The following is a 12476-nucleotide window of genomic DNA, read 5'->3' on the forward strand; positions in this document are numbered from 1 at the left end:
CTGGGAGAACTTCCGAGGAAATCTGGGGGAATCACCCAGCACGATCATGTGCCATGAAAAAGGTTCGGGTCTGAAAGGCTTGACAAAATCATGAATCCAGTGCCAATAATTCTGAGCACGCTTGCAAAACCAAAAAATATGCAAAAAGGACTCAGGTTGGCCATAGAAGGGGCATCTGGTATCAGGAACCCCAATGTGTTTGAGCCGAGGCCCTAGGGGAAGACCTTGGAAGGCAAGGCACCAAGCAAAGTGTGCAATCTTAGGTTCTGTAATGGCTCCAAATGGTGTCAAACCGTTTTCTCCATTGAGAAAGCGAAGAATGCAGATGCCACGATTGATTAAGTGTGTCCACCATCGGAAGGTGGGGCGAAAGCCATCTGTATCCCATATTGGGCTTATAATTGGTAAATGGAGTGGCAGGAAATCACTTCCAATCATACCACCAAGGACGAACAGATTGAATCCCCACTTTATGAAGTAAGTGCACAGGGATGGAAGACAGCAAAAGGTCATAAGTCTAGTGATCGGCACGAACAAGGCGGTATTGAGCTTGCATATCCTCCCATGACCTGAAATTCATAGTGACTCTTGAAAAAATGTCCTTGGTAGTGCGGATGCCACGTTTAAAGAAACGCAGAGCACTGGCACCTTGAGTCTTGGCAAGAGGAGTACCTTGGAAGGCAAACAGGGGAGACCACCAAATGTTCTGTTGATTTAAGGACAGCCCATTGTGAAACTCATCACCAGCCCAACGAAGCCAAGGTTTAACAGCTTCCCAGGCTTTCCAGATGCTCTTTATAACAAAAGAGCCCTGTATGACCACTGGTTCATGCATAGTGAGAAGGGTCTGAAAACCAATCCCCTTCCACACCGGTCTGTTAGCAGGGAAGCCTGAAGAGATGAAATGCCTAACAAGAATTTTCCAGGCTTCATCTCCGGAAATAGCTCTGATAATCCATTTAGCATAGAGGGTAAGACCCTCCTTCCGAATGGAAAGCAAGCCGAGACCCCCAGATTCCCTTGGGAGACAACAGAAATCCTAAGCAACTCTGTGAAAACCATGATGGTCAGAACCAGAGGCCCAAAGAAAAAATCTGAGCAAACGTTCTAATTTGAGATAGGAAGCTTTGGAGGGAGCCCAACAAGAAGAATAATACACATGGGTGGCAGCCAAAATCTTAGAACAAATATGGAATTTACCAGTAAGAGAAAGCGGCTTAGTGATCCAATAATCAAGCTTTTTGCTAATCTTTGTAAGCACAACATTCCAAAGTTCCATAGGGGAAGCCTGGAAAGCAAAGGGAATGCTAAGAAAGCGGAAGATTTCTCCATGAGTAACCCATTTTCATTGGAATTGGCTGAGCCAAGGTGGAGCTGGCAAAAAAGACTGTCAGTAGTGTATATGAGAAATATGTTAGCAAGTAATACTAATTTATCAAGAGAACAAAACATTAACTAGCATAAAAACCATAACATATATGAGAGACAAAGTGAAACCCTCAAATGAGAATATGAGCCATAGAATGGCTCTCCCAATGAGGATGGTCACTTGATTTAGGGATGAGTCTAAGTAAAAGATTGGTATGTATGCTCAAGACTTCTCAAAATAGCTTCAATGGAGATGGAAATGGAAAATTGGTAGCTTGAGAGCTCTCAATTTGGCATTATAAGGGTATGGTTGATGGCTTTTGGTTCTCAAACTAGCATTATAACTTTGGCTTAAAGGTTGTGATGAAATGGCTTGGGAGGGGATTCAATTTATAGGCTAAGGGCTTGAGGGATGGAGGGATAAGATGCAAGGAGAGATGAAAGCTTAAGGAGGGCTAGGATGCACTCAAAGGGGAGCACATGGATTGTGCTTGTTTAGCACCAATCAGGGAGTGACACATGTCACAGGGTGAGTGAATGGAGGAAAGGGGATGGATGAGTCAACAAAGGAGGCTCAAAGGATAATATCTTCATAAAGACCCTTCATTATGGCTTGTAAGAGCTTGTAAGAGTCTTTATGGCTTTTGTAAGAGCATTCATTGTTGGGTGGTTGGGATATTTTGAGGGGAGTTGAGATTGTTGACTTTCCTTGGCTTAGGAAAGTCTTAAGCTTACTTAGGGAATGTGACAACATTAGGGGGTGGATTAGGCTTGGGTTTAGGATTAGATTAGGGATGTTAGAGATTTGCAAGTGGATGGCATTCATGAGGGTGGATGAGTTAGTGGCTAAGCTTGGTTAGTATGGGTGGATGGGGTGGATTAGGCTAAAAGGGGGATTTAGGATAGGTTAGGGGTTATTAGCTTTGAGGGTTTTATTTATCAAATAGATTTATTTAATAAATGGGGATTTTGGAATTAGATAGAAGAATAGGATTTAATTGATAAATAATAGGTCATTTGATTTATCAATTAGGACTATAGATGATTAATTAAATTAATCAGCTAGGGATGGCAAAGGATTAATTAAATAGGAATTTAATTAATGATGCTTTTAGAGATAACTAAATAGGATTACCAAAGTGGTGTAATCAAATTTAGGTGTCTACATTTTGCCTCTCTTTGACATAGTGTTGAGACAACATTATTTCAAAGAAGTTCGAATGAAGAAGACACGAGGAAGATGTTTTAGCAACAAGGTTGCCCCAGTCTCGGATAAGAAGAGGAGAGACTAGACTTAGATGATGCCCCCTCAAGAAGGCGACAGAGAGAGAAATGAGGCTCGACGACTTCTTGAAAAATACAAGAATCCGAGATAAGCAAGGAGACTCAGATTGGCTAAGAGAAGGTGTTGAATTAGCTCAAACTCTCACTACGGGAGAATGATAAAGGGCTATCAGATGCACAAGAGGAAACAAGCTTAAGACTTCAGGGGAGATGGAGGACGAAGGAGCAGAGTGCTATAAAAAAGAATTCAGGATAGGGAGATGGATGATGGGATGGCAAAAGCTGATGCAACAGGATTTCAAAGAGTCGGCTTGGCGGAAGATGGGTTTCAGAGATCCCTAGGACTAGGATTGTGGATCTCAAAAGATGAGGCTTGGTGGATTGATTGGACTGGTGGATCCCTAAGACTAGGATTGTGGATCCCTAAAGCTAAGAGTGGTGATTGATTCAAAGAGATACTGATGCATAAGCTGGGGGAGGAGTGATAGATGCTGGATATGGATGGGGGATAATGGAGATGAAGGGAATCCATTGAAGCTTTTTGAGCAAGGGGATACTTCAAAGAGAAGTACCACCATGTAGTTGAGCACTAGATTTGCTATAGGACTGTTGGTTAATTGCCAAGGTTACCAAAAAACATCAAGGCCTTTTCACCAACCGTCCAGAAGATTGACGGACTGACTCAAAACAAACACGCAAGGATTGCCCCAGCATCACACATGAATCTCAGAAGAATCAGAGTGGAACCGACACTGGGTAACCCATAAGCAGGAAAGAAAAACAAACAAAAGACTTGATCAAGACCTTACACTCATATTGCCCCATTTGCAGCATACCATGATATGGAAGATCGTGGCAACCTTGAGGAGGGAACAAAAAGATTGCTTGGAAAAGATACTTCAAGACCCAAAAGGGAAGATTCCAAATCAAAAGAAAGCAAAAATCCAAAAGAGAACCGTTTGCCAACGAGATGGGTAGGACGAGGTACTAACTGACCAAGATCAGACATGAGGAAAGCTATATCCTGCAAGGATCTATCGGAGAGCACCTAAGCTGATGGATCTGGATGAGTGATGTGTCTGGCAAGCTGAACTAAGAAGAATAACACTTTGGTGACAGGAGATCTAGCTAAAGGATTCATTGGAATAGCTAACCAAGGGTCGTGCGATGTGTGCAAGATGCTGATCAAGGAGGAACTGACACAAAAGCTGGATAGATACAATAGTACTAAGCTAAAGAGGATGTACAAGCTAACGGACCAAGATATTTACAAGCTAAAGCTGACCAAGATAGTTACAAGCAGGCAAAAGCTCAGTATGACAGGGTAGCGGGATGGTTCGATGTTGTGCAAGATGCAAAAGTTAAGGATGGGGTGATAGCGAAAGATATGGATTTGGCAGGATGCATCCAATGATGATGAGAGATTTTGTGACCAAGCATAGTTAGAGGAGTAGGAGAAAATGGCTGGATAGGATGGTAGATAGCTAGGATTATGATGGATATAGAGAGATGACATTGGGTTTGCATGAGGATAGCCTAGAGGTAGATGCCAATGACAAGGGAGGATGGACAAGACAAGATCTCTAAAGAATACAGTGCCCCCAGTCAGAAGATGACATGCGGAAGGAGGTCTTACGATGGATGTGATAGGATTGAAGCTAGGATAGAAAAAGCTGAAGGGGCTAGGGAGATGGATGATAGCTATGATGGTTGGCTGAAGCTGCAGGAGATAAGTGGATGGTGTGAGATGGAAGATGGAGGGTGGAGGATAGGTGGATAGATTGGAAGATGGAGTTGGATGTCAAGAGATGACCAAAAGCATGAGGGTGATAGGCTAAGTTGGGGATGGCAGGATTACGCATGACGCTTGTTTGCCAAGTTTTCATCATGGTACTTGTTCAAGGCGCTTGAATTGCCAAGTTTTCACCATTGGATGATTTTTTTTTTAAATTATTATTATTTTTTTTTGACTTTTTGACTTTGGACTTAGCTGGAATGGTTTTGGCTTTCTTCAGCTATTTTTTGGCTTTTTTTTAGGATTTCTCATTGGCTGTTGGAATGTTCAATTTTGTTGCTAGCTGTTGGTACACCAGATGTGTGATTTATGCAATAGATTGGATTAGATGGGATTGATAGTAGGAGATGGAGGGATGAAAAGGCTAGAAAGGAGCATGAGATGGGGATGCTTGCAGGATTAACATTGGCACATGTTGGGACAGGTGCGAAAAGAGCATATGGGGGATAGATGGTAGATGCGGGCTTGATGGAGGATTTGTGGAAGCACGCTTGGGGATATAGGCACCCAAGATGGAGTTAGGAGATGGGGGATACAAGTCACTGGATGGGGGATTAGCAATGGTGGATGCCATTATGCATTGGGTTTCAACTTTTTTCTTTGGGATCCACATCGTTTTGGATTTTCTTTTCATAGGCTTTTGCATTATTTTGCATTCTTTGATTGGATTTTGCCTTTTGGGAGTATGTCCTTTAGAATAGACATATGATTGCCTAGGATGTTGATTTTTAGCTTTATGCATTTTGAAGTTGGCATTTACATTGCTGTGGTAAGCTTTGGGAAGATGGTTAGGAGAAGCTTTGTGAGATGGAGAGGATATGGAAGAGCGTGTAGGGGGATGATGATGGATGATGTGCCCTGATATGTGCCTTTGTTGATCTTGCGTAGGAATGGAGGGAATAGGATTTAAATGATGGCTGATAGGAGGATGGTAGATTTTGGGACATAGGGACCCAAAATGGATTTAGCGGATGAAGGGGGGATATGGTAGGTTGTTTTAGGTTGCAAAGATGGTGGAGGGGGGATGACATAAGATTTCTTGAAGGAATGATGGGAGGCTGGCATGGTGGGTTTGGAGATAGGCTTGGTTTGGGGGTGTGGTGTACCAACACCTTTAGATAGTGAGCCTTTGGATACATATCCAAGACCATGAAATCCTGGATTCTTTTGTGCAATAATAGGCTTTATGATTCCTTGTTCTTGTGGTCCTAAACCTTGACCTTGATAATGCCATCGATGGAGCATTTGAACTAGCTGAGGATACTTTTTGCTTGCGGAAAATGGTGGAAGTGCTTTATCAGATGTACTGTAATAGGGAGATACTATTCTTAATTATTTTGCTGAGAGGAGGCCACCATGGATGAATGTAAGTGAACCAAGAGGGTAGATTAGAGATGGTGGAATAGCTTGGATAGGTGGTAAGATGGAAGCATGGAGTGGAGGAGATGGTAGGATAGGATCTTGATTTAGCTGATGGGATGAAAAGATATCCTGCAGTAGAGGAGGTATGGCTTCAAGTTTTGGAGATGGAGGGGATAGTGACTGCACTATGGATGGAAGACATGGTACGATGATATCTTCATTTATGCTTTGGGGGATGTCAACATGCTTTTGGGCAGGATCTTGATAGGATTGGTTTGGAGTGGACGGTGCGATAGGAGGTGAAGGGATGGATTCTTCAAAGGCAGTGGATGGACAGATGGGAGATTCAGTAGTGGAGATGGGTGAGTAGAAGATGGATGCATAAGGGTCATTACGGGAGATTTGGGAAATGCTTGGAGGTGATGTGGATAGGATTTGGAGAGTTTTGACAGATGGTGGGATTTTGATGCTTGCGGGAAGTGGAAGGATTTTAAGCAATTCGATGGATGGTATGGGGATGATAGCTATGGGAGATGGAGGTGATATTATAGATGGGGAAGCTTCATCACTGACTACTTTACATGGCTGGATTAGATGACCTGACTCATTGGCTGGAGGAGATGGATTGGCTTGTGGGTCCTCTATAACTTTCCTTGGAGACTCGCATATCGGAAATGGAGATGGAGGATTGATAGGAGTAGCTGGTGTGATGGGGGTGGAAGATTGGAAGCTTGGTTAATTGGGTGATGGAGGAGAAGCTGGTATATCAGATGGCATGACTAGATAGTTTGGAAGAACACTTGGATTTTGGGGGATGCTTGGGGGAATGTTTCTAAGGCTTTCAATATACCCGTTATAGTCAACAAGATTTTCATCATCATTGGAATAGGAGGTGGCGAGAGCAAGGACAATACGACCGAACAAATCATGATAGGTTTGGGATTTCATATTTTGATGATGAGTCGGATGGGGATGGGGTCTTGCATATGGATGAACACGGAAGCTCATGGTTGGATTTGGATTAAGCGCAGATTTTGGATTGGCTGATGAAGGATTTCCTAGGGAGAGTCAAAGCTGTATGACAGACCTAAGGAGGATTGGCTGGAGATTTTTGGCTTTCCTGTGGATGGAAGACTTCAAGGGCATGCTGTCAAAAAGTGAGAGTTTTGCTTTCCTATGTGCTGGATTGGTGGAGATTGTGTCAATTTAAGGATAGACTAATGATCCTATGGGTATGACATGAGATTGACCACTTGTGGATCCCAACCTTTAGCTCAAGGTGATGAGGGATACAAGTGACAAAGCTGGATTACCCTAGACAATGCTCTGTCAGAGGGATAACCCTGGTGAGGTTGGTGGATTGGTTGGATTGATTGGATAGCAAATTCTAGCAGAATGACAACAACTCTCTAAAGGCTTGGGTGTGATTTTGGATTGGGTTGCTAGCTAGCTGGGGGGGATGATTTGGAGAGACTTTGGATTTGGGATTGTTCTAAAGCAAGGAACTAGATAGATTCAGTTGTAGTGGGGGAGCTTGGATGATTTTCTGATGAGGCAGTGACTACGCTAAGTATGCCTTGAGCTGGGAGATTTCTGCTTTTTTGGAATTTTGACCAAAGTTGGCAAACATTCATTCAAAAACTATGAACAAACAAGCAGACAAAATTTTGGAGCAAGCACGTCAAACACACCAACATCTTAGGAAGCTTTCTACAAGGATGAAATTTGGTTTAGCTAGGGAGTCCTTGATATACGCAAGGTACGTGAGGCCCAAATCCGTAGATGAAACCAAAAAGATGTCACACAGCCGAGAGGAGCGGTAACCCACTTCTCCTCTTTCACTTCTTAAGGGTATAAAGTTTCTTGAGGCTTAGCCCGAGTGACAAAATCTTGATTCCAAGAGAGGTGTCTTTGGATTCACCTCCCGATTTTTATACTCCGCCGGAACGCTGGAGTTGAGGTCGTCCCAAGGGGTGATGAAATTCCCTAAGAAGGCCTCCTAAAAAGTGTAAAATAAGACCACATACATGATCTTGGGCTTTAAAAGACGCGTTTATTCCAATTGATGATTTAGATTTTGTAAGCTATGATTGAAGACACTTGTGATTATGGCATACAATGTTCATTCCAATTTGACAACATCGTCAGCATAATGAAAGTCGAGAGATCGTCAACATAAGAAATGCGAGCGTCATTGAAAATGCGTCCAAACCATGCAATGTTCATTGATTGTTAGGCATTCAAGATTGAGTGTGAGTTTTTAAGTCCAAAACAAAGATGTGTGAAACTTGATTGCCAAGCGCGCGCCCGAAGGCCCTCCACGTCAAGATTTGTCCAATTTTTATGCCCAAATGAAGTGTGAGCGAGATTAATGTGCATTCAAGGAATTTTCTAACTTAGAAAAACTAATAAAAACACAAGTAAGTAGAGTTTGATTTTTGTGGAGCACTTAACACCCTCTTAAGTGGACCCATCCCCATAGATGGCGCTGAGATTGCAACCAATGGTTAAATTGATGGGTGATTAAAGAGGGTGAGTCTAATGACAAACTCACTCAAAGCATTTTTATTTGTTTTTATAACTTAGAAGATTACAAAATGTGGATTCTTTTTATGCCCAAAAGATGAAGTGTAATGATATTGCAATGGTTAATTGATCCTTTGCATTCAAGATTAGATTTGTTGTTTTAATCATGCATTCAAGAAAAAATGATTTTTAATCCATGGCATTCAAGAGTGTGTTTTGAGCAACATACATTCAAAGGAAAAACGTGTTTAAACATGCAAGTTCATTCCACGAAAAACTTAAAAAACATGATTGAGTTTGTTGCTCCAACTTGCAATGAGACAAAAAAGCAAATTGATTAGTCAACTGAAATTTTTCAAAATGAAAGCTTAACTATGGTAATTTTTTTAAAAACTTTTTTTGCTCTTTTTCTTAGGTGTAAAAAATGCTTAGAATGGTCTAAATCCTACAAAACCACTAAAAGTCAAATTTTGATTTATACTCTTTTTTTTTTCTTAAAAAAAAAAAAAAAAAACTACAAAGTGCAGAAATAAAGATTTTAAAGTAGAAATGCAACATAAATAGGCAGAGACGACAAATCAATAGGCGGAGATGCCAAAATTTGGAGACGTTGATCTGCGGAGCTGCCAATCTACGGAGACGACAGAGAAAAGAATCGAAGACGACAGATCAGTTTTGCGACGCAAAAAAAAATAGGAGACAAGCGGAGACGTTGATTTGCAGAGATGACAGTCTAGGTTGGCGGCGGCGGAGACGATAGTTCAGGTTGCGGAGACGACAGAGTAGCCGTCGGAGACGCTGATTTGCAGAGACAACAGTTGAGAATGCGCAGACGACAGTCTAGTGGTGGCGCCGACAGCAGAAAACCAGGGGGAGACGCCAAACTGCAGAGATGTCGGTTTGGTTGCGAAGACGACAGAGTAGCTGGCGGAGACAACAGTTTGCAGGCGCAGATGCCAAACTGCGGAGATGACACTGTGCGAAAAAAAGCTGAAAAAAGCAGATTTTTTTCCAGAATTTTAAAATTTTTTTGCTATTTTCAAAATTTTAGAGCGTATTTATTCTTCCTAAGTGCGTTCTTTAACCTGCAAAAACAAGCAAAACACCCTACAACACACTCAAACAACAACAAACATTAGATGGTTAGTTTATAAGAACAAAACATAGGGTGAAATGGATGAATGAATGACCCATAGTGGGGTCCCACCGGGCGTGCCAAAATGTATATGAGAAATATGTTAGCAAGTAATACTAATTTATCAAGAGAACAAAGCATTAACTAGCATAAAAACCATAACATATATGAGAGACAAAATGAAACCCTCAAATGAGAATATGAGCCATAGAATGACTCTCTCAATGAGGATGGTCACTTGATTTAGGGATGAGTCTAAGTAAAAGATTGGTATGTATGCTCAAGGCTTCTCAAAATAGCTTCAATGGAGATGAAAATGGCAAATTGGTAGCTTGAGAGCTCCCAATTTGGCATTATAAGGGTATGGTTGATGGCTTTTGGTTCTCAAACTAGCATTATAACTTTGGCTTAAAGGTTGTGATGAAATGGCTTGGGAGGGGATTCAATTTATAGGCTAAGGGCTTGAGGGATGGAGGGTTAAGATGCAAGGAGAGATGAAAGCTTAAGGAGGGCTAGGATGCACTCAAAGGGGAGCACATGGATTGTGCTTGTTTAGCACCAATTAGGGAGTGACACATATCACAGGGTGAGTGGATGGAGGAAAGGGGATGGATGAGTCAACAAAGGAGGCTCAAAGGATAATATCTTCATAAAGACCTTTCATTATGGCTTGTAAGAGCTTGTAAGAGTCTTTATGGCTTTTGTAAGAGCATTCATTGTTGGGTGGTTGGGATATTTTGAGGGGAGTTGAGATTGTTGACTTTCCTTGGCTTAGGAAAGTCTTAAGCTTACTTAGGGAATGTGACAACATTAGGGGGTGGATTAGGCTTGGGTTTAGGATTAGATTAGGGATGTTAGAGATTTGCAAGTGGATGGCATTCATGAGGGTGGGTGAGTTAGTGGCTAAGCTTGGTTAGTATGGGTGGATGGGGTGGATTAGGCTAAAAGGGGGATTTAGGATAGGTTAGGGGTTATTAGCTTTGAGGGTTTTATTTATCAAATAGATTTATTTAATAAATGAGGATTTTGGAATTAGATAGAAGAATAGGATTTAATTGATAAATAAGTCATTTGATTTATCAATTAGGACTATAGATGATTAATTAAATTAATCAGCTAGGGATGGCAAAGGATTAATTAAATAGGAATTTAATTAATGATGCCTTTAGAGATAACTAAATAGGATTACCAAAGCGATGTAATCAAATTTAGGTGTCTACAGGTAGCAAAGCGTTTTATGCCATTGAATGGCAGAGCCAAAGGCTTGACAAAAAGTGTCCAGACAATTTAAAGCATTTTTTATGTTTTCTTCATCTTCAAGAAGAGTAAGAAAAGAATCATCAGCAAAATGACCATTGACTAGCTGGGAGGAAGAACTAGGCAAGGAAATGCCACGGACAAGTCCTAAAGACACAGAGTGAGCAAGTAAATAACCAAAACCTTCAGCAACAAGGACATAAAGCGCTGGAGCTAGCGAACAACCTTGTCTGATGGAACGAAAAAGTCCAAAAGCTTCAGATTGCGAATTATTGATGGTGATGCAAGCATTAGCGTCACCAAAGAGCATCTCCACGGACTGAAGGAAATTGGGACCAAAACCCAGAGCCTGAAGCATAGCCAAAATGAAAGGCTATTCAATGCGATCATAGGCTTTAGCAAAATCTATCTTTAAAAAGATAGCCTGCTGCTTGGACTTACGGGCCCATTCCATACCTTCCCAGACAACAATGATGTTGTCAAGAATATACCTGGATTTGATGAAGCCAGTTTGTTCAGGCCGCACAATTAGAGGAAGCATGTGGCAGATTTTGAGAGAGAGCGCATTAGCAATGATCTTATAAGACACATTTAGGAGGGTGATGGGCCTCCAGTTGCAGATGTCCTCAGGATCACCAACTTTAGGTATGAATTTAATATTGCCTTTATTTATGATCGCTCCTAAGCTTTTAGAATGGTATGCTTCAAGATAGACTTTGTGCAGATTAGGACCAATTTGCTCCCAAAGATGTTTGTAAAATTCACAAGGAAATCCATCACACCTAGGGGATTTGTCATCCGCCATGGAGTAAACTACCTCTTTAAGGTCTCGGAGGGAAAGAAGTTGCTCACAAAAAGCGCGTTGCTCAATTGCGAGGCGGTTTGGAGTAATAGTAATACACTTTCTTAGAGCCTCCTCCTGAGCAACCGAATGGCCCTGCGAAGCAAAGACGTTCTCATAGTGAAGAACAAAAGCTTGCAGGATTTCAGGCAAACTAGAAAGAACATCAGTTCCCTGTTTTATCTTTTTAATCCCAACATTGGTATGACGAGCTTGGAGAGCCTGAAAGAACTCCTTGGAGGCTTTGTCGCCAACCTCCAACCAGTGGAGATGGGCTTTGATTTGAGCTCCTTGGGCAGCATAGTTATCAGCAATTTGCTTTTCATGGAGAAGCTTGGAAAGCTGAATTTGTAGATCCACATCAAAGGGGTTGAAGGTGAGTACTTCAGAGGCTTTTTTGAGGGCAAGGGTGTTGGCTTCATAAGACCTTTTTCTGAAAATTGCCAGCTGACGCCCGTAGATGCGCAAAAATTGAGCCGTTCTAGTAATGGCGTCATTCCACTATTGAATCCAACCTCGATGGGAATGTGGACGTGGTTTCAAATTCCAGACACGTATGTGGGAGATGGTGGAAGCATGCAACAACACAGACGTGTTGAGGAAGAATTGAGACTTGGCCACTTTGGGGACAGCTGTTTGCCAAAAAATGCCAAAATAAATGGGATAGTGGTCTGACAACGTCACATCTGTCAAGGGAATGACAGGTAGATCACGATCTTCAGAAAAGGAAAAAAAAGATTGCGCCGAGATCATAGCACGATCAAGACGTTTCAACATGCGGTCAGGACTGGCTCGAAAATTGGACCAAGTGTGCCAGGCCCCACTATCATGACGACGACTAGTATTGGGATCAAAAGGGCCCAATTTATGAAGCATGTAAAACCAGGCTTCTCTTTCCCCAACTGTCC

The sequence above is a fragment of the Cupressus sempervirens genome, chromosome 5 (assembly GCF_028749045.1).
Source record: "Cupressus sempervirens isolate cs-2001-9-10 chromosome 5, ASM2874904v1, whole genome shotgun sequence".
Classification (NCBI taxonomy): domain Eukaryota; kingdom Viridiplantae; phylum Streptophyta; class Pinopsida; order Cupressales; family Cupressaceae; genus Cupressus; species Cupressus sempervirens.